The sequence below is a fragment of the Pinus tabuliformis genome, chromosome 9 (genome assembly GCF_031772625.1).
Source record: "Pinus tabuliformis cultivar Carrire ecotype Pingquan chromosome 9, CPIR1, whole genome shotgun sequence".
Classification (NCBI taxonomy): domain Eukaryota; kingdom Viridiplantae; phylum Streptophyta; class Pinopsida; order Pinales; family Pinaceae; genus Pinus; species Pinus tabuliformis.
Window position 1 is genome coordinate 516735415 of NC_142307.1, and position 21668 is coordinate 516757082.

The following is a 21668-nucleotide window of genomic DNA, read 5'->3' on the forward strand; positions in this document are numbered from 1 at the left end:
GTTCCCGATCAGCTGTTAGCTGAATGGTTTATAAAGTCGTTACTTCCGGCTATAACGGAAGATGTGGCCAAGGGAGGAGTCGTAACAGAGGAGCAAGTCATTGCTCGTGCTCAATACTTAGACTTAGTATATACTCAGTCGGGCACGCTCTACGACAAAATACCTGACGCCCCTAGACCTGAATTTTCAATTCCTCCCCCTCCTGAATCGAATACTAACTCTCACGCCGATAATGGCGTGACTGACAAACGCAAAATTTCTAGTCAAAATGCAAATGAAGAACTTCTTGCCTCAGAAGTAAATGCCATGTCAAACGACAAGGGCAAACAACTGAAGCAACCAGGGGGCAAGAAGAAAAAGTAAAGGAAAGGGAGACCCCCGACAGGGTGTCATATATGCGATGAGGATCATTGGACAAAAGATTGTCCACATATACCTGAAGTTAAGAAACTCTTCAAGAGTTCAAAAACCCCGGCAGTATTGACTGATCCGTTTCCTAATCCAAGACAAAATCTGGTTGCGAATCAAGATGCTTCCCGATCCCAAGTGCTTATGTTGTCCACCTCGAAACAGCAAAATAATGCTTTGACAAGGAATAAAGATTACCGGAATCCACAGCGGTCGAATAACAAGGCTGATAAACAACCTAGTAGTTCGACAACAACTTTGAACGAAGTTGTGCCACCCATCGTTCCTAAGCCAATAATAAACTCGCCAAAGGGAGTAGTACACAAATCGACATTTAATCCTCGTGCAAAAGTAGCACAGAATTATAATATAATAGAGGACCTGACCCAATCGTCGTCCGCTATGTCGACACTTGAGGTAGCGCAAAATTGCACCTCCCAAGAGCAAGCTTTATTATCAGCCATAGGTGGGATTGGCCCAATGGATTCCAATCTTGTGGCCTTTGATGATAAAGGATATGACCCTAAGTTACCAGCTCAACTAGCTTTCCTTATTAAAGTGGAAGCCCTCAACAAAACTGTTCATCGAACAATTATTGATGAGGGGGCATCTACATGTCTTATGTCAATGAGTTGCTGGAAAAATTTAGGCTCACCACCCTTGTCGAAATCGTCAACGACGTTAAAAGCATTTGATGGACGATCATACACTCCATACGGGATTTTAAATAACTTGCAAGTTGAGCTGGGGGGAAAAATAGTAGAAGTTGATGTGGAAGTAATCGACGGAAACCTCAATTACAACATCCCACTGGGAAGGCCTTGGATATATGCCATGGCTGCAATTGTGTCAACCTACTTCAGGAGGATTGTATTTCCTTTTCAAGGAAAAATTACAATCGTCGACCAACAAACATTTCTCCCCAACAGTTCTCAAGTTACGGGAAGCAGCACAATGATCCATGAAAGTAATCAATCACTCCAAAATATCGGAGTAGGTCTCCTAAAAGACCCTGCCTTAATGGGTACTTTTGCCCTACCACCGGCAGGTAATCTGGCGGAAGTAGCCACAGTGGAAACCTACAATATGAAATCTTCCATATCCAACAGATGCAGAAGGTTCCTAAATATTTTGTCAGCATGGATCGTCGCCCTAATGGAAATACTGTAAATACAGTGGGCCCCGAGGACGGTTCTTATCTCGTGTCAACCTCGTTAAAAAATGAAACAAGGAGTCATGAGGATAGTTCTTTTACTATGTCAACCTCATTAAAAAATGAAACGATCCCCTTTCCAGATCTCAATGGTAAACCTTCATTCCAACCAACAAAGTTGAATGCAATGAAGCTTGGGGGGCATGCACCTCGATTTGCGTCATTATGCTGGGGGCATGCAAACATATCATTGAGCAAGGTTTGATCGCTTTCAAGCTCGTTAAAAAATGAAGCCATCTTCGAGCAGTTTTGTACAGAGTTCATGCTCGTTAAAAAATAAACACAAGTTGTGAGCAATCTTCCCCTACAGTTCAAGCTCATCCAGAAAAAATGAACCGGTAAATAGCCTGGAGAAATGTAACCTTTGAAAGCCATATTAAAAGCCCTTGGTCGTGTTTTCACCTCCATCCGTTCATTTGGCCAATCGTTCACCTCCGTATGTTTGTTTACCCATTTTGAGGAACAGCTGCGAAGAGTGATTCCACTTAGCCATCCTTGTGACACTGCCGTGATTGGAGAATTCCAACCTGTACTTGGAATCTGCTGCTATCCCTGTTCATCACTCGTTCCTCAAAAGACGAGTCTTCTTTGAGCTCTTTTCACTGACTCGTAAAATATGAAAAGTTTGCCGAGTTTTGGCCTTCCAGCTCGTTAAAGGACAAGAAGAGCTATCCCTCCTCTAGATTTTAATCTTTTTGGACCTGAGGGATTATTACACAAAAAGATCGAGCGCTTGTTTTGTTCGGCTCGTTAAAGAAATCGAAAATTCATCCCTTCTGTATTGTTTTATACTTTTTCGGACTTAAGGGATTAGAAGACGAAAAAGGAATTTTGGAGTTAACTTTTCGTACCTTTTCAGACTCTCTAAAAATGAAAAGGACCGAGTTTTCTTTGTCGTTAGACTCGTTAAAATGATTAAATAGCGACAAACTTGTCTTTAGAAGAGAACGAGTTTCCCTATCGCTAGGCTCGTTAAAACATAGCGATGGGCTTGCCCGAAGGGCAGGTTATAGAACAAGCATATGTTATCCTCCTCAAGCTTGACAAAAATAAAGAGGTACTGGTCAGCAATGACTGGGGAAAAATTGGGAGAACCTCACAGCATTAATGGTAGCAAGTCGCTCTTGAACATGACACTTTGTCCTCCGTATCACATCGGGTTGGGTTGTTTCATTCACTGGTCTCATAACCATGGTCCTCGCCACACCATCCACAATTGGGGTAATGCTACCAATCCATCACATCAGTGTCGTTATATGTTCAAGAGATGTGGTTCTGTAAAGAGTCAACCGTGTTCCACCCACTGCCATACATTATCCTTCATCCACTTCATGACCGCCACCCTGAATCATACATCACAGTTTGTTTTCACCTCATCACAATCACTAGCTCCGTTCCGTATCACTGATGTGGGATTCATTAAGGCCCTCCTTTGACGGATCACTCCTTGTCGACATCAGCTCATTATCCAAGGAGTTGATCTAGGAACACCACGTTCAGTACTTTGAAGCTTGCATGCCTCAATGGCAAGTTTCTCACTTCCGGCGACAGGTATACATCAATGACCTTCGACCAGAAGATTTTGCATGGTGGTCGACGCCAAGTCCTTTATTCCCACCATGTGAATTGTACTGCCGTACCTTGAGGGTCATCATCCTTATCGGTGATTCCTCTCGCGCTTGTTAACGGTTTACATCATTGACCGGTAATCAAGCGATGTCTTTCCATGTTCGACTTCAAGAAATTCTCACGTGGATCGACTTGTACATCGAGTGAGGATCGAAAGAGATTGAAGACCCCGGATCTAGTTTCATCCATCCGGGCTGCGATATATATTCAGGACATAAAGACATTTGATATGTACATCATTACAGCAGATGATCATCCTTCTCAAAGGATGATAATTTCAGCAGAGAATTATCAGTCTACAATCAGACGATCGTCTGTTCCATGTACCAAAATGTATTTATAAAGCTGAGCATGGGAATGCCCGCCTCAGCTAGATCATGAAAAATGTATGAAAAATAATGTATTGTATTGTATCTTATTACAGGACACTTCTCAGCAGATTGAATGAACTTCGGATCCTCTCAATAAAGCATTTCACCCGATAAACGACCTCATACTTTAGGGGGCATCTGTTATAGACAATTTTGTGCCTTACAGCAACAAGCATGAATTGTCAATAATCCAAGGGATCCAAAGTTCCCTAAACATGATGTTCCTACCCCTAGAGGAACAAGGTCAGCAAACCAACAGCTCTCAGATCAGTTCTCCACCTGAAAACACTCAAAAACAAGCAATCCTGAAATCAAAGCAGGTGCTCCACTAGGTTTCTGCGCTGAAACTCAGTTGCTCCATGGTGTACCTGCGTTGCAAAGCAAGTGGGACAAAGGCCACCTGCGCTGAGCGAGATGGGACAAGTGGCACAGTGAGTCATTGCTTTGGAATCTTCCAAAAATGACACTTGGATCAGGTATTTCGCCTTGTGATGAGTCAGAGGCTCTGTTTCTCCAAGTGGAAGCAAAGTTCACCAAGTGGACTCAAGAACTGAAGATCAACTAAAGATTAACTGAAGAGAGAGAGGACACAAGGCAGCTACACATCAGTTGCAAGCTGACTCATCCTTTCTCAATTCATCTATATATTGAGCTCTCTCCTATGAGCTCGAGAGGCTGGAATTTTGTGCAAAGTAATGATATGCTGTTGGTTTCACTATTGAGTTATTGGGTGATTGTTTGAGAGAGGTGAAGAAGAGCAATTCTTTCTGCTGGGAGGTGTTGCTGGGTTGGAGCCTTCAATGGTTGTAATACTCTCAGAACCTTTATTTCTTCATTAATAAAAGCTATTGAGGTTCTTCTATGTGCTCTTGTTTCAATAATATATTGTGATGATTGCATGTTTGGTTTACACTAATCCATGAACCAGTTATGATTGCATGCCTCTTGTAGTTTCCTTCTTTGTTATTTTGCAGGATCTCATTGTAGCTGGGCGAGCAGAAGAACAAAGAGCTAGGAGCAAGCGGCCAAAGAGAAGAGTTTGGATTCGACATTAAGTGCAAGGCAACGGTTAGTGCATTTCTCCATTCTCTTTTGCTTTCATAAAGAAGTAAACCTTAAGTAGTTTGTTTTACAGTTGTTGCTAAGGAACTGTAACCCTTAGAGTGGGATAGGGTCATCCGAGTCGGATACTTTTCCCTACAACAATAGTTCTTTATATTATCTTAGAAGATCGAAGATTTCCTTGGTACTCTGCTCATCCCAATAATCCCCAATCGAAGCTAATTTTGGTTTCTCCTCAGTATCGATATTGTGTTTTTGCAACTTCAGAGGTAGTAGTTCCGGACTAGAGGTTACAGACCCATAGTCAGCACTTCACTCCCTTTCAAATTCCTTAATTCCTCTAAATCATCCCCATCAGGTTCCAAGTTTATCTTTCCACAAGCCACAACTTCATGGAATCCTGATTCATATATGTGATCAAAGGTGTTCTGATCTAGGTAGCCCTCAGTCAGTTGTCCTACTGAGAGCAAGACCCTTTTTACATCTTGCAGAGCAGCTATTATCCTCTCATCATTATAATTGAAGGAAAAATTGCTAATAAACTGAGATTCCATATGACCCCATTCACTAAGTTTTAATCTTATTTCTTCCTTCATGTGCCACACCTGCAGAAACATCCCTAGAGTATGGACAAATCTATGCACCCACAAATTTTCCGGAAGTCCTTCTTTGATCCATCTGGCTTTACAGTCTTGTAGGTGTTGTTGAGGGTCAATGCTCCCTTGATACTTAGTTACATTGGGCAGGCAGTCTGTTGAAAATGCAACAAGATGATGGAGCTTAGTGGAAAGGAGTCGCCTTCACTAAGTGGGCCCGCAGGCTATTTTTGGTGCAAAGTCTATGTTTAGACTATGTCTATTTTTAGACATATGGATCATGGTCTATGAGTTGCGGGATGCTATTTGTGGATGATTGGTCATGTTGGTAAAAATAGATGGACTTATATTTTTAGACATATGGGCGGAGTCTATTTTTAGACTGCCGAGTCTAAATATAGAACAGTCAAATATTATTAGCTCTTAATAATATTTAGACTATAAACATTATCTTATCCTCTTGGAGCATTTCAGTTCGAGCTATGGATGTGGCACATGCAGCTGCGAGAAGGAAATACGCTTTTCTAATGGGTCAGTTGAGCTATTGCATGTAGGACTTCAATTAGAACTCAAGTGATTGAGTTTTGGTGGAGTTGATTGAGGAGTTGATGGAGTTGTGTTCAGTTTGACTTGGTTGAACTAGTTGTATTCAGTCTAACAGAAGAATACACTAGTGATGGGTGATGTGAATTAATTATTAATTAATTCACTAGTTATTAACTCATAAAGCAACTAAATAATACATCAGTTAACTCAGTGCATGGACAGTTCAGTGGAGACAGGTGTTAGAGGTGAGTGAAAGGGCAAGACAACTGTCAGTTGTGACACTAGTTGCGCATGAGATTTGCACATGCATGGATTGAGATTGCCCATGATGATCGCGTGGTCACACACAAGGTAAAAGACGAGTTTGGTTCAGCCATTCATCATTCTTCTCTTGCAGGATTGCACAGTGGAGGCAGGCAAACAATGGAGGAGATTTGAGGCATCAGATCTGAGCTAGTTTGTGTGTAACAGGTGGAGATAGTACTGAGTACTTGCGAGGAGTATTGTACTATGTATTGTTACATGTTCTTAATCATTATAATATACAGATAGTGTGGGGTTTTCAGTTGTATGCTTTCCCCGGGTTACATATTGTGTTAATGTGCGCATGCGATTGATGTTTCATTGTTTTTAATGCTGCTAAATTGATGATCAACGTAGAGGAGATTATGTATTGTGCATGGTTCTGCAAATAATGTATGATCAGGATAATCTCTGTGAAAAAGTGTCATATTATTCAAAATTTCTACATGGTATCAGAGCTGGGTGATTTGTAGAAGAAGTTCTACAGGATATCAAAGCGAGGATTGATCATCAGGTCTATTATTCAGAAAGTGTTTACATTTTATTTCCTCGGGCAGAGTCTGTAATCGGGCCAGGTAGCCTCTGGATTCATCCTTCTTTTGGAAGGTGAGATATCCAGTGAATGCCCATACAGTCGATCTCTGTAAGAGAAATACTTTGTTCTCACGAATTTTAGATCAGAAGCGGTTGAGTTTTGAGCTGGTGGAATTTGAATTTGCAGCAGTGTGTTCTTGGTGTCGAAGTTGAAATGTCTTTCAACGGATTGCGATTGGAGTATGCCCTTGAGGGAAGCTCGAACTATATTGCATGGAAGGACAAGATGGAGGCAGTGTTAGATGATAATGGGCTGAAGGATTTCATAGAAAATGATGTCCCAAAGCCTACTGATGTTGCTCACGTTGATGCTTGGCAAAAGAAGACAGCAAAGTGTCGAAGGATTCTGTTGGAGGGCGTGAAGGATTACATTGTGTCCAGCCTCCATGGAAAGGCTTCTCCATACTTGATTTGGAAAGCGTTGACAGACTTACTCCAAAGCAAAAGTGACCAGAGGAAGTTGGCGCTCAAGGATAAACTCAGAAACATTAAGTGTGAGAATGGAGACAATATGCCCAGGTATCTCACGAAGTTCACCCAATGCCGGGATGAGCTGGGAAGTGTGGGGGTGACTGTCGATGATGAGGACTTGGTGAGCTTGGCTCTCCTTGGTCTTCCAAAGAGTTGGCATTCCTATCAGGACTCTGTCAATGGTCGGGAGAAATTGCCAGGATGGGAGAGACTTTGGTCGGATCTTGTGCAAGAGGAGATCAGACGGAGCACCAGAGACAGTTCTTCATCCATGCATGATGAGGAGAACTGTGCCTTAGCGAGTAAGGTGAAGAAGGGGAAGGAGAAGGGTTCTCTTTCCGAATCTAGTTCTTCCAATGATGGGAAGAAGGTTGACAAGTCGAAGGTGAGATGCTTTCGTTGTCATGAGTTGGGCCATTATGCTACTAATTGCCCAAAGAAGAAGTCCAAGAAGGGATCCGGGGAAGGATATGAAGGTGAGGCACTTGCTTCACAGTTTGAGTTGGATTTCACACTCTTCGCATGCATGGTTTCATCCATGATGGGAAGTGGTTGGTTTCTTGACAGTGGAGCTTCTTTCCACATGACCGGTGATAAGAGTTTGTTCAGTACTTTGGAGGAGAAAGATCTCCAGATACTCATAGCGATGGGTAATGATGAGAAGTATAGTGTCTCAGGTGTAGGCATTGTTATTTTTCAGAGGGAGCATGGAGCTCGCCTTACCTTGATCGATGTCAAGTATGTACCAGGACTGAAGAGAAACTTGGTGTCGATCGCGATGCTGGAAGACAGAGGCTATGATGTAGTCTTCAATAAGGGAAAGGTTTTCCTTGGAAACATCATCACTAGATAGGTGAAGCAGATTGGTTCACGGGTCAAGAACCTATATGCTCTTGAGGTTCAAGATGCATGCAAAGCCTTGAGCAGCGAGGCAACTGATGGAGACTTGGTGGTTGAGAGGGAGGGTATATTACCTCTCAACATGCAGAGCCAGAAGAAGTCTTAGACAATTGTGGAGGAGCCACGATTGGTGCAGCAGCTTCAGGAGGTTGTGGATCAGCCACAACAAGGGAAGCTGAGAGGAGATCGAGTAGATACATCTACTCATGTATAGACCTCCAGTAGGAGGAAACTTCGAGCCAGGTGGGCTGAGGGATCACATGCAGCCATACCTCCAGGTAGGAGGTGGGGCGATGTAGAGTGATTGTCCCAAGGAGGGGGGGCAGGATCCTTGAGGTACCCAACCTCTTGGATGAGACCTTGCTACGGGAGCCCAAATATGGAGTAGCAGGAATCGACTGATTGGGTAGAGACAGATGCGGATGGAGCGGCAGAGAGAGCGACAGTGTAGGGAATCCCAGGATAGCGCATAGCTAGCAAGCTGCAGCAATGCGAGAGGCACAAGTGTTTTGCACAATGCTAGGTGGCACAGAGAGGTGTGCAATGGTGCGAGATGCATGGAGATGTTGCAGAAGCGCAAATGTCAGAGAGGGAGCACCTGTCAGCAGCAGGTAGAGCTTCAGCAACAAAGTATGTTCCTAGCCCAACAGAGTGGTCAGTTGGGAGTGTTTTTGTTCCAAGTGTTGTTGGAGCAAGTGGACCGGGCAAATGTGTTGCATGCAGAACATTCCAGAGTTACAGGATAGGGGTTGCAGATAATCCATATCTTGTTGAGAGGGAGTGTTGAAAATGCAACAAGATGATGGAGCTTAGTGGAAAGGAGTCGCCTTCACTAAGTGGGCCCGCAGGCTATTTTTGGCGCAAAGTCTATTTTTAGACTATGTCTATTTTTAGACATATGGATCATGGTCTATGAGTTGCAGGATGCTATTTGTGGATGATTGGTCATGTTGTTAAAAATAGATGGACTTCTATTTTTAGACATATGGGCAGAGTCTATTTTTAGACTGCCAAATCTAAATATAGAACAGTCAAATATTATTAGCTCTTAATAATATTTAGACTATAAACATTATCTTATCCTCTTGGAGCACTTTAGTTCGAGCTACGGATGTGGCACATGCAGCTGCCAGAAGGAAATACGCTTTTCTAATGGGTCAGTTGAGCTATTGCATGTAGGACTTCAGTTAGAACTCAAGTGATTGAGTTTTGGTGGAGTTGATTGAGGAGTTGATGGAGTTGTGTTCAGTTTGAATTGGTTGAACTAGTTGTATTCAATCTAACTGAAGAATACACTAGTGATGAGTGATGTGAATTAATTATTAATTAATTCACTAGTTATTAACTCATAAAGCAACTAAAGAATAAATCAGTTAACTCAGCGCATGGACAGTTCAGTGGAGACAGGTGTTAGAGGTGAGTGAAAGGGCAAGACAGCTGTCAGTTGTGACACTAGTTGTGCATGAGATTTGCACATGCATGGATTGAGATTGCCCATGATGATCGCGTGGTCACACACAAGGTAAAAGACGAGTTTGGTTCAGCCATTCATCATTCTTCTCTTGCAGGATTGCGCAGTGGAGGCAGGCAAACAGTGGAGGAGATTTGAGGCATCAGATCTGAGCTAGTTTGTGTGTAACAGGTGGAGATAGTACTGAGTACTTGCGAGGAGTATTATACTATGTATTGTTACATGTTCTCAATCATTATAATATGCAGATAGTGTGGGGTTTTCAGCTGTATGCTTTCCCCGGGTTACATATTGTGTTAATGTGCGCATGCAATTGATGTTTCATTGTTTTTAATGCTGCTAAATTGATGATCAACGTAGAGGAGATTATGTATTGTGCATGGTTCCGCAAATAATGTATGATCAGGATAATCTCTGTGAATAAGTGTCATATTATTCAAAATTTCTACACAATCCTCTAAATATATGAATTTGGCCACCAATGATGCCTTAACCTCCTACCACTCTCTGAGATGGTTGTGGTGGGAGCCCCACCACCTAGTCAGCGTCGCTTGGACGGCGACGTCCAGTAAGGGTACTTTATGTATTTCTAATATGGTTGAATCAACTTTATTAATAAAATCAATAACATAACTCATGCCATTATAAATAGGAAAGTCTTGTACCTCAGTACCATTCCAGTGGATACGATGGATTGTGGCGCAACGTCTAGATTTTATCTCATGTACGCCCTACTGTCAGTCATCCCATGCAGCCTTGAATCCAACTTCAGATCTTTAAACACTTCTCTAGTTGATTGATCCTCCTTCTATAGGGTTAATGTAGTCTTCCCTTTTTCCTGTCGTCAGCCAGTATAATTATTCCATTAACTCAATTTCTTCTTTGTCATCTGCTAGCTCGGTAAAACTCAACCCTTGATAGGGGTCCCTGGGTTGGATCACCCTAACTCCTTCCACTTTTTAAATTCAACGTTTCCCTCTTCATATAAATTATTGCATAGTTTTCAAAGGCCCAGTGTATTCCTAGCAATGTCGAATAGGGGTCTTTGTCTCCCATAATATTTATTACCTCAAAGTCAGCATAAGTCTTTACCCCTGCTATGTCGACCTATACATCCTCCAAACGTCCAATAGGGAGGATATAATATTGATTTTCCATGCGTAACTGAATTGGAGAGAACGCCAACTTAGGCCTTCCCAAGGCTTCCTAGGTTTTTCTCAACAGGATATTCACATTTGAACCCAAGTCTAACATTGTATCATTGATCTAAAATCCTGCAATTTAGGCATCAATCCAAAATTCCCTCCCTGTCCTATTCTTCTTCATACACACCTGTCTGGATTTTCTTTTAGGTAAATTAGCGGAAATGATCCCTTCCCCGACAGCCCCATATTTGACAACATCTTTAAGATTTTCCCGCAATTGTCCGACCATTTTCTCGTCATTCACAATCTGCAGAAACAGCCTGAACCATTCTGCTATAGGTTGGGAATTAATTTTAGGTATTGGATGTTCTCCTTGGAACTCAATAGTTGGGGTCAATTTGTTAAAAATATTTGTGGCCTCTTTGTAGTACTTCTTCTGCTTGTTGGAATCATACAAGTGCTTTGGTGATGTCGGTTTTATGATTCTTGGTTGTTCAGTGGCCCCAAGGTTTGCTCTAATCTTCTTCCCTCCCCGGGTGACTATATTAATGTTTGAAAGGGGAGTTGTCTCAAGTTACCTTGGTTCAACATTAATTATATTTTCTCCTCGTTAGTGGTTGCACTCTTCCCATCTGGAAATTAGCTCTTGACAATCTTCTATTGCATGTGTGTTGACCCTGCACTGAGAGCACCAATGTCTTCTGAGTAGTGGACAGTATCTTGCAACATGCCCCTCTTTCTCACAATTGTAACAACGGATCATAGCTCTGCCTCATGTTCTTCCCGCTCTTGTTCCTCCACCTCCTCATCCTCAAGGAGCTTCATTGATCCTATAAGAAGAACAGTCGAGCCGATCAGCTAGGGAATCTAGTGCCCTACATTGATCAGTGTGGTGATCAGGTGAACCATAGAATTCACAAAAAACATTGTTTGGTACATTTGAATACTTCTATAAAATTGGACAGAGGTAAGGGAGATGCCCATAGGTCCTAAATATTTCACAATCTTCGGTTGGAGTTGTACCCTGCTAGTTGGGAAAGGCATGGAACTGCATGCACCCCGTATAAAACCCTTGCCTACCAACCTGTGCAACTCTGACGGCAGGTAAAGATGTGGAGGACCCCATCAATACGAAGGGAGTGCTCTGGCCTCTCAATATTGGGAACTTCGTGGTGTGATGTCCCTTGATATGGCATTTGGTACACCATATGTGCGGTCGCGTCGGTTTCATGTCCCTTAGTTTCTTTGTCAGATCAGCGATTTGATGTTGCATTCCTATGAGAGTGAGGGAGACCATTCCTCCTCGATGTTCATGTGGGTATCCTACCATGGCCTCAATTCGGGTTTCCTATTTTAGGGCGTCCTGTAGAGTATCAATCTTCCTTTGAGTCAGCAGCATGTGGGTAAGTGGCAATAGCACTTTGATAAACCAATCTTGTTGATGGTTGGGATTGATAGGGTAGCTTAGCTTGCCAATGGCATCCTTAAATATTTGCATCATCTCCTAGGTGGTTTCTCCTTCCCTCTGCTTAATTTCCCATAGTTCTGATAGCCCTTGCTAGTTAGTCTGGGGGAGTTTAAACTCTTGAACAAACTCTCTCTGGACTTCATCTATCATTGGATTCTACTATAATGTGGACCACTTGATACAACATATCAGTGCCCTGTCTTGAAGAGTGGTCTGAAATTCAATAATTTTCATGGAATCTGAAGTTTGGCTAGCTCTCCAGATGGCCTCGCATAGGTACCAATGTTGTTCAATGTCTTCATTCCCTTTCCCAGAGAATTCAGGATATCTAGTAAAGGATCTTACCATGTTACTAGCCATACGCGGTTGAACAAGCGGAATGAGTATGAATCCTTGGGAACCCGGCTGTGTTGATCCTTATGGACCCAAACTACAATTGATATTTCTACTACTAGAGTAGCTAGCCTTGTAGCTAGTGTGTACATTGAAGACCTTTATAACTTTAACTAGCTTAGATAAAAATTGACCAAGGTTGTGATAAAGTACTAGGGGAAGGTTGGGGGAGGTACTACCTGAGATATTGGGCAATGAATCGCTACTCGCGGGAGACATATCATTCTCAGAAAACAATCTTCTCATAGTGAAGTGCATGTCATCATCTGAGCCTTCCTCGGAATTTATAGGGCCCGATCCATCTGGCGTTCCCATATTTGCTGGCGGGGCAAAACCCTACTTCTATGAACTTTTGTCACTGTGGTGGTCTCGACCTCTCCTATTGGATCAGGTTTCACTCTAGCATCATCCCCATCGCTCTGCAACTTCAGCTGACTTCTTTCTCCTTCTCGTACCTCTAGACTGCTTAACATCACTCCTGCTTGGTGTAGCTCCTTTTGTCATCTATAGATATCCTGCAAAGCTTTCTCCCACCATTCTTCAGATATTTGTGCTCTCAGATCTCTAGCCTTCCAGAATTCATCTGCATCCATTTATCCAATATTTTCATAGCTCCTAGTTAGGTATCATTCCCCCCTTAGGCCCTTCTCCCAGTATCGGGGCTTTAAGTGGCCATGAATGGGCCCTAGAACTCCAATAAGTTCTCTTATACCATTAAAAATTTAATCCACAACGGGATCTCCTATAGCATTATCCCTCGTATCCTTGACTTGAATACGGCCTCAACCTTAGAAAAGGACGATGACCCTCCGCATCAAACTTGATAATATACCCCTCTAGAGTGGTTTGCACCCAGAAGTTGACATCTCAAGTCAGATTTGTGTAGATCCGATGTAGTTCAAGAAGATTAGCTTAGGTCTAGGTACGAGGAAATCAATTTTGGCTAATGGTATTTTCTTTTATCTGCAGCCTCCGCAACCAATTGTAGAGCTCCTCTAAGAACTTGCACTAGAAGATCGCATACATAATTTCTTCCTTCATCTATTTCACACTTCGGTGACAAAGTTGTTCTTATCGGGAGATAAACTAATCTACTTGTTCATGCCACCAATCTTGCAGATCCTTCTTAAAGATTCTCGACACCATATTCTAGATCCCTTTGAAAATTTTCAGGTCCCGGTAATGGAACCATTTGTTAGCAGAAAATGGTGATCAGGTTGAGACCTTGGGTTCGGTCACAAGGGACAACAAAGGGTCTATTGTAGTCTAGAATAGCACTGGAGTTTTCACCTTACTCAAGAAGAATAAGGAATCTCACCTGAACCGAGTCACAACCTTACTTGGTTAAGCGATTGGAACCAAGCATCAAGAGAAATCGCACAAGGCTACCAATACTTGTTAAACTCAGAACCAAGGCATAAAACATAAAATTGGTGCAGAAGACAACTAAAGTATTAGAAAGAACATAGAGTACGCACACGCATTCATAATAAAATTGTAAAGGGGACACATAAAACCAACACAAGGAGATCATCAAACATCCTCACAACTTCCTCTTTCATTACTTTCAACCAACATTACATCATTACATTCGGGCTCAGATGCCCTCCCAGGCGATTACAGAATCATGCGACTCAATAGGCTCCATGACAACATTTCAGTACGCTCCCTTCTCTCTCCCATTCTAGCTTTTCCTTGAGACTTTTTAGCACTTTTCTCACCTAGAATGTTGCTTTCTTCCATGGATGCTCCCCCCTTTCCTTTTTGGTTGCTTTTGTTGCTCAGTTGTGAATCCTTCCTCAGTTGTTAACGAGCATTCCAGCTCGGTTGTGACTACATGAGCCCTAATTTCCTTGGTTGATGATTTTCAACTGCCAGACTTTAGCGAATTTTGTCTCCTTCCTCGACTACCTTCTCCGCAACTTCCCATCAATCACCTTCGGTCAAAATGTGGTCCAATGTCAAAACATGACAAAACTTTTTTCTCAAAATGAAGGACCCAACAACTTGTACCAAAAATGAAGCATTTCATTCGTGAATCTCCTTAGGTGCTCAATGTTAATCTTAAGGCAACAACAGATGAGTTTCGGAATTAGAGTATGTCAATTAACCATAAATATAATATTGATATGCTCCTTACTATATTGAGAGAGGAGATTTCTAAGAGACATAAATTCAAGGTCTTTTTTGGATATGTAATGCTTGCAGGAATAAAAAGAACAACTTGTAGTTGAGATGTTGATTCCTCTCAACTTATTCTTATTTTTAGTTATCAAATTTTGGCAAACAGATCCGTTTTGCTTCGTATCGAATTAGTATTGAAGAATTATAAAAATGCTTTTAGAACTTTATTGTAAAGGGGTATTTTTTTGTGGCAAAGAAAGCTGGCAATCTGAGGGTTGTGCCTTTTGTAAGCCCAATGGGACTTTGTATCCTGTAAATTTCTCAAGTCTAAATGATTTCTTTGGATTCATGGTCTGGAACAAATAGATCTTAGTTTTCTTCACTATTTTATATGTTAAGCTTTATTTTAAAATTCATATATTTTATTCGTGTTCCATTTGTGCATTAATTTTAAGTTATATGGAAAACCAAAGAGGTTAAGTTGAGGATCGCCTTCCCTAAGTTATCCCATCAAAGTTATTTTTAACATTGAGATTATAGTATGAACAACCCCTTTTGTATTATCAATTTACATCTATTGATTGTTTATCTGATTTCATATGGCTAAACTGTACCCTATTGTTTTATTATTAGAATGTTATTCTAATGCATCTTCTACAATAACAAATATCAAAGCTATTTTGTGAATGTATAAGTTTGTTATTTTTCTTCTTATGTTCCTCCACCTTTCACCTATCAACTTCGTGCTCTATCTTTCAAGACTCCATGCCAAATGGAATATCCTTTGACTATATCATATTTTTATTGTTTTATCCCAGCTCTTTGTCATCCTTATTCTCAACTGAGTCCACCGTACTTCTTTCATCTAAATCTGGCCATTTTGTTAAAATTTACAGATTGTTGTCTAGTAACAATAGACAGTTATTTAGTTCACTAAGTGAACCCCCTTTAGTTCAAGGGCCATCTTGGGCCTAAAGTAGGTTCGTTTTACCATGGCATACTTCCTAGTAACTGGGAATTGTCTACAAGGAGTTACAACAATTGGTGTTGTTGTCAAGGAACATGACACGAATTTATCTTTCCCTAGGTGTACAACGAAGGACAATTATACTTCTTGATGGTGAACAAGGATTAGTAATTGGACATTGGTTGCATATCATTCACCTGGCGAATCCATTATTTAAAAACTCCACTAGATTTAAATGGCAAACACTGTTAGGGTTCAAGAGAAATAAAGATAACAATCAAGAAATACACATTCAAACCATGTACACCATGATTATCTGGAAAACCCCAATTGGGGAAAAACCAACCAACAATAGATCTATTATTGTCCTTGGCTAAAACACAGCCAAGCCGGCCAACAACCTGAGCTTTCACCGCTCAACCATGGCTACCTACAATGGAGAATACACAAGCCTTTTAAGGGCTTCAACTACATGTAATACCATGGGCTCAATACCATGAGTCACCAATACTAGGTGCCCAAAACCACAACTGTTAACCATAACTGTTGACATAACCTCAACTCCACCATAGGGTCAAGTTTATCTAACAATCCCCCTTTAAACTTGACTTTGGGTTTTCCTTGACCAAATCTAGCCAAATCTGCCAAGTGAGCCAGCAACCACTCACCTCCAGGCCCTACCCAGTCAATGTTAAGGTTTTTGATAATCTCACACATTGTCCTAGTTCAGTATGCTTCATCATACCACCACATGCATCCCCATATCACCCAAGCTGACATTCAGACTTTACCAGTGATTTACTGGGGTAGGCATGCCTTATCAGGTCTTACAGTCATATACCCATTTACATGGAAATTTTCACCTTCAACAAAGATTTAGCAAACTCTTTATGCTCTGCTTATGCAGCACTTCACGCACTTCACTCAGAGATGGGGTTTGGCCTTCCTTCATAGAATACACGGCACCTTCACGCAGCAAAGGGTACTCCTCGTCTTCAACCCCAAGACATCGACAAACCGTTCACAGGCAGGCGGAAACTTCGTCATGGCGAATCTAGGGCCCTCATAGCCGAACCGTAGGCTGACTTCTTCTGCTTCATTATAATTATCATCAACTCCACGCCTTCCGCCTTAACGAACCTCTCTTTGTTTTCCACGGGCATCACAAGACTGCACAGGCTCACAAGACTGCACAGGCAATCGAACAAATTCTCCACCATTTCCTCTTCGTCCCCGCTCTTGGGATCCCGAGACTTGTAGAGCGCGACGGCCTGGAGCATGGTGTCGACTCCGTTCATCTACCCAAGGCGTCGCTGGTTGGCGGCGCTGCTCTGTAGTAAGATGGCCAGGATCTCTGTGGCATACTGCTTATTGTTGTCGAACTCCCGGGGTTTGATTCTCGTCAAGTGCCACCGCATGAGCTTTGTCTTCTCGCAGACCGACTCAGACACCGCTGGGCGGACCTCAATCATATTTTCGATCGTGGCCAGGGTGCTGTAGACCGCAGCCGACTCGTCAGGATCGCCCTCATCGAGCCGGGCGAGGTTCTGGACAAGGAGCTCCAGGGTGTTGTTCTCCACCAGGGCGTCCACGAGCACCTGAGCCGCCTCATCGGAGTCCTCCACCACGTCCTTGTTTGTCAAGTCCTGGATGAGGCCGTCCAAGCCACCAGCTTCCGCCACATTCATATCAGGATTGGTGGGTCTTCGACCTCTGCCTTGCCCTGGCGTTCGTTCTCGGCCAGGGCTTCGGCCTCGACTAGGGGTTCAGCCTCGGCGTTCGGGTTGGCCTCCGCTTCGGGCTTGGCCCTCGCTTTCGCTTCTACCTGTATCTTTGCCGCTGCCTCTGCCGCTGTCTTTGCCTTGACTTTCGGGTTGGCCTCCGCTTCGGGCTTGGCCCTCGCTTTCGCTTCTACCCGTATCTTTGCCGCTGCCTCTGCCGCTGTCTCTGCCTTGACTTTTACCCCTACCGCTGCCTCTGGGTCTTCCTCTGCCTCTGCCTCTGCCCAATCCAGTCTGGGGTCTCCGTTTTCAGTGTTCTTTTTACAAGTCCGATCCTGGGACCTGTGGGTTATGGGTCCACGAAACCCATCAGCGCAGTTCTAACCTCTGAACTTTCCCAAACACGTTGCGGGCTTCAGCTCAAGCCACTGCTACTGGTAGTCATCATAGACAACGAGGGACCGATTTGTTTGCGCGTCAAACAACCTTAACTTCCCAGAGTACCATTCTTTAACGAGGGGCCAGTACACCTGAATCTTTGTTTTTTCATTGACTTCGCCTTTACCTTTTTCTTGGAAAAACCGCTGGCTGCTTTCTTGGCCGCAATTGCCATTCTCCTACAGACCCAGAAAATATCATCGTTCTCATAGGAGAATTCTCTTTTTCAGAATCGCTTCCTGAACTGTCATTCGGTTCTGTTCTACCATTTTTTTATTTTTTTATTTTTTTACTTTAAGTCGTAACTGATCCATTCTTTGCTGTGGTTGGAATTTTCTTCCGCGGATTCCTTGCTGCACCACGACCAGCCAAACGTCGGCCCTCTCAACATGATTGCGCAGCATCTCCCACTGATTCAATGACCATGAAATACAATTCTTGCCAGGCAGCTGCTTCCCATCCTTCGTGTGAAACTCACGAAAAACCACAAAAATCTTTCTGTGCCGCATTCTTATAGAAACTTTGCGTTTTCTCACGAATGCTGTTTTCGTTATCGGGTATTTCACAACAGAATGGGTTCCGTTCTCGAGCCTTTCCGTAGCTCGATCTCCACATCATCGGTGGATTGCACTCTCTGTTGCGTTGTCCGTGGTGAAGTATCGAAACTTTAACACAATTTGTAGGCGGTTTTCCTCATGCCTTCCTTCTCTGTCATTGCAAGTAATTTAACTCTTCACAAAATACCGCCTGGATTCAGCAACAGACTGCACATCAGCTTCTATCTGAGGAAGAGAAAGGACTCCAGAAGCCGGTTCCGCCACCGCCGCTGCTACATCAGCTTGTGTCTGAGGAAGAAGGATCCTGTTCGATAGCGCCCACCCCGTCCAGCAGATTTTCTGCATTTTCTTTTAATGTCTCTGTGTTATTCCTCTTCTTCCCCGTGGTTTCTTTTCAGCCCACGACGTTTTGCTGGCGCTTCAGCTGCCTCCTCCATGGGCACTACCTTTGTGTTTCATTCTTCATTTTCTTCTTGCTTCTCATCGAACCAGGGCTTTGGAAAAGTCTTCAGACTCCATTTTCTTCTTGCTCCTCATCGAACCATCACTCAACGAACACTGCTGGTTTGTGCAACGAGCTATTGCTTCAACCAACATCACTACTTCGTCGATGGGAACATTTCGAACAGCTAGCCAAGGCCCTTGCCAACTTGGCTCTGATACCACTTGTTAGGGTTCAAGAGAAATAAAGATAACAATCAAGAAATACACATTCAAACCATGTACACCATGATTATCAGGAAAACCCCAATTGGGGAAAAACCAACCAACAATAGATCTATTATTTTCCTTGGCTAAAACACAGCCAAGCCGGCCAACAACCTGAGCTTTCACCGCTCAACCATGGCTACCTACAATGGAGATTACACAAGCCTTTTAAGGGCTTCAACTACATGTAATACCATGGGCTCAATACCATGAGTCACCAATACTAGGTGCCCAAAACCACAACTGTTAACCATAACTGTTGACATAACCTCAACTCCACCTTAGGGTCAAGTTTATCTAACAAACACCATTGTTGTTGCGATTAGTTCAAGGTATGCATCTTTTGATTTCAAAGACATTATTGGTTTCCCTAATCATTTTCCTTAAGATGAAAATTGTTTTGAGATGTGCCTGCACTTCAGTGAAGATGATCAAAGCAAAGCAGAAAAACACCTTTCAAATTTTCAACATTTTGTTAATTGCCTAAAGATTGAATACAAGTGTACATGAGGATTTTTTATGATTCATTAGAAGGAAACTGCAGAGGTTGGTTATCCATAAATTTTGTTGCCAGCTTTTGGAATATTTTTATTAACATATTGGCAGGGAATACATAGTTTGTGAAGCTCTTATTCTTTGTGAAGCCTTAATAGAGGAATAACGAATAAAAAAGTCTCCAAATTTTTCTTACGGAGTCAACTTTTTCTCAGAAAATATGCGTGAAAGTTTGAACATTGAATTATATAGACATATCTCTGAGAATAAAAAATTGTTATGAGATTATGGTAAAGAATTTTCTTTTCTCGAAGCGGTGAGGTCAAGTTTTACCCAAAGGCAGATCACCTGCCTTGAACCAGAAGCAAAGGCATTTGATGATCATGAAAGCACTGTTCCTCACCATTCTCCTAATCCAGTAGTACCATATTTAGAAGGTTTCATTAGTTCAAATCTTGTATCATTTTTAAACCATCCATTACAGCGTCATCATGGGATCAAGTTTTGTTTTTAGTTGCAAATTATTATGTTGTTGCTCATCACAAGGGTCATAGGTGTGGAAGAACGTCGCTTAGTAAGACGATTTCTTGCATGGCTTCATTGGAAATTCGATATTACTTTATGAATGGAACAGTTTCTTATTAGAGTAGGTTTTGTACATAAATAAGATCAACGTTGGAACATTTAAGTTTAGTTGTTTTCAACTTAACAGTAGAGTATTTTCCACTTTCGATTCCAAATTTTGTAGAGTTTATTTCAGAACAAGGATCCGATCAGAGGAAAGAGTCATGAAGCATATGAATGAAAAATATCAAGGCATAAGGTCTACTATTCTTAGTATCTCACAAGAAGATACTATCCCCGGATGGAGTCAATGTTGTAGCACAAAATGACTTAGTCAATAAATTTTGACTTCTCCCTAATTTCTCAAATATCTACCAACTTCAAGTTTCTCTTCTCGAACTTTATTTGGGTGCTCTCATCTCCTTAGCATTTGGCATTTGGCCAAGAAAAAAATTGGTGTTTAATTTACGTCAATAGTCAAGGTGTTTTTAAGAAGTTGCAAAAGGTTCTTGTGTTGAGGGCATTAACTAGGAACTTGTTTTATCCCCTGTACATGCATCACTGCAGGTTTTTGGTCAAAATCTACTACTTGGGAATTTCGCATTCAACATGTATGATAACAACACCTTCCCTCAACGCAATTGACAAATTGATTGATGCATGTTAAAAATTGTTTATCTTTTTAATAGTGTTGGGCCAAAAATCTAAATCAATAGCAGAGGAGCACCACAGGACCACTTTCCTCTGCCACAACCCTCCCTTTCGAGCTTTAACGAAAGGGGGGGTTTCTTTTTATGCATTAGTGGATATCACCTTCATGATGTGGCACATGAAGAGACATATCACCCCCCAAACCACTTTCAAGGGCTCCCAAAAACCACAGTTGAATATAAGCTCAAGGTGGATAAATACAAATGCAATGGTAAAGTCAGTGAAGTAGGTCATTGCTCAAGTCTTCATCCATGAAGGAGACAGAATAATAATCGCAGACATTACAGAGAGGAGAGGCATGGAGATTTGTTAAGGATTAGGACCCCATAGGACGTACTCTCACTATGATTCGGAGGTGACAAGAAAAGGGAGTTGAGCGAAAATAGAGTTGTGTTCCCACCATTTCAGTCTACAAACAAGCATCCACACTCGCTCACAACCCATCTTTCTGCTCACAAAACAAATTACATCTTCTCTTGAGCTTTGTCTTTTCCTTTGTTCAATAAGGGAAGGACTCCTCTTCTCACAGAATTTGTTTTCACTGTAGCAATGTTGGAACTAAGGCTTGTGTAGGGGAGTCTTCTAAAGAAAGTTCCCGAGTCCATTAAGAATCTTGTCAGTAATTCCAACTTTGATTGCTCATTCACGGGGTTCTCCATGCAGCCATGGACTTTAGCCATATTACCCTCATTTCCATGGCTCAAATATGAATGATTTGAGCACTATCATTGCAACTGAAACTTGTCGATGGGATAAACCTCAGTAACATGGTCATGATGTTCAAGTAGACTGGTAACCATGATAACAATGTTA

The 21668-nt window shown here is 42.2% G+C and overlaps 1 pseudogene; it reads right to left on the minus strand.

Annotated features, from left to right (window-relative positions):
• Window positions 1-16552: 16552 nt before the first annotated feature.
• Window positions 16553-17353, minus strand: LOC149149470 (uncharacterized; annotated as a pseudogene).
• Window positions 17354-21668: the final 4315 nt, after the last annotated feature.